Genomic DNA, 1,221 nt, shown 5'->3' on the forward strand with positions numbered 1-1,221 from the left:
TGGTACCAAAATGTGGGCAGCAGATGAGCTCAAAGGGACAGTCCTGGGGCTTGTTAGCCCTGAGCTCAGGCTTCATGGCATGAGGAGGCAGCCAGGGGCTCAGCTGGCAGACACGAGCTTGGGATCTCCTCCACATGGAATTTGAGTGGATCCTGACCTCCCTGAGATGGAGTTAACCCTGCACAGGGGACACTGAGGCAGGGAGTGGCCGAGGGACTTGGCTCAAGTCACGGGGGAAACCTGTTTGAGCCAGGATTTGGGCCAGTGTGTCTCACATCCCACAGCACCCACGGGTGTCAGCTCTGCAGTTCCCCAGCAGGGTGGGTGCTGGGGCAGAACCAGGTTATTGAACCAGCTAAAACCCACTGTGAGGGGACAAACCCCACAGTGGCATTAAACAGGAGCCAGGGCCAGGAGTGTTACTGGTGGCACTGGGGGCTATAACCCTGCCCCAGGCAGGGCTGAGCCGCCACAGCCGTGAACCAGCAGCTGGACACAGCCCCTACACCAGGGACACGAGTGTGGAAATGCAAGGAAACCCCTGGCACGGGGCAGGGAAGCACCTGGCACCCCTCCCACGGCCCTGGTGGGGGTATCAAAGCACCAGGGCTCCCCAGGGACCTGCAGATTTGGAAGCTGTTCCCGTGTCCAGGCACGTGGCTCTGGCGTTGGTAGCTCCGAGTGTTTAATCCCGAGCACCGAGGGCTGCCCGAAAAATGCTTCCCTGCTCCCCCCGAGGGCTGAGCCGCTGCCAGGCATGGATCTGGCTCCCAGCACGGCACAAATCCAGGGCACGAGCCCCGGCTGCAGCCACCGGCGCTTGGCAGGGAGGAGGGATTTCACTGGGATGGGGGAGGAGGGATTAACTGGGACAGGGCAGGAGGGATTCACTGGGATGGGAAAGGAGGGATTTCACTGGGATGGGACAGGAGGGATTTCACTGGGATAGGGCAGGAAGGATTTGACTGGGATGGGACAGGAGGGATTTGACTGGGATGGGACAGGAGGGATTTCACTGGGATGGGACAGGAGGGATTCACTGGGATGGGGTAGGAGGGATTTCATTGGGATGGGACAGGAGGGATTTCACTGGGATAGGGCAGGAGGGATTCACTGGGATGGGAAAGGAGGGATTTCACTGGGATGGGGTAGGAGGGATTCACTGGGATGGGACAGGAGGGATTTACTGGGATGGGAGAGGAGGGATTCACTGGGATGGGG

General features: G+C 60.0%; 1 protein-coding gene across 1 annotated transcript in view; it reads left to right on the forward strand.

The window, feature by feature from the left end:
* The window catches only part of ITGB3 (integrin subunit beta 3), a 26,213-nt gene that overhangs the window by 2,791 nt on the left and 22,201 nt on the right, over positions 1 to 1,221 (forward strand). The gene's annotated exons all lie outside the window — the stretch shown is intronic.

This window comes from Manacus vitellinus, unplaced genomic scaffold, assembly GCF_001715985.3.
Source record: "Manacus vitellinus isolate BGI_N305 unplaced genomic scaffold, ASM171598v3 scaffold_72_pilon, whole genome shotgun sequence".
Taxonomy (NCBI): Eukaryota; Metazoa; Chordata; class Aves; order Passeriformes; family Pipridae; genus Manacus; species Manacus vitellinus.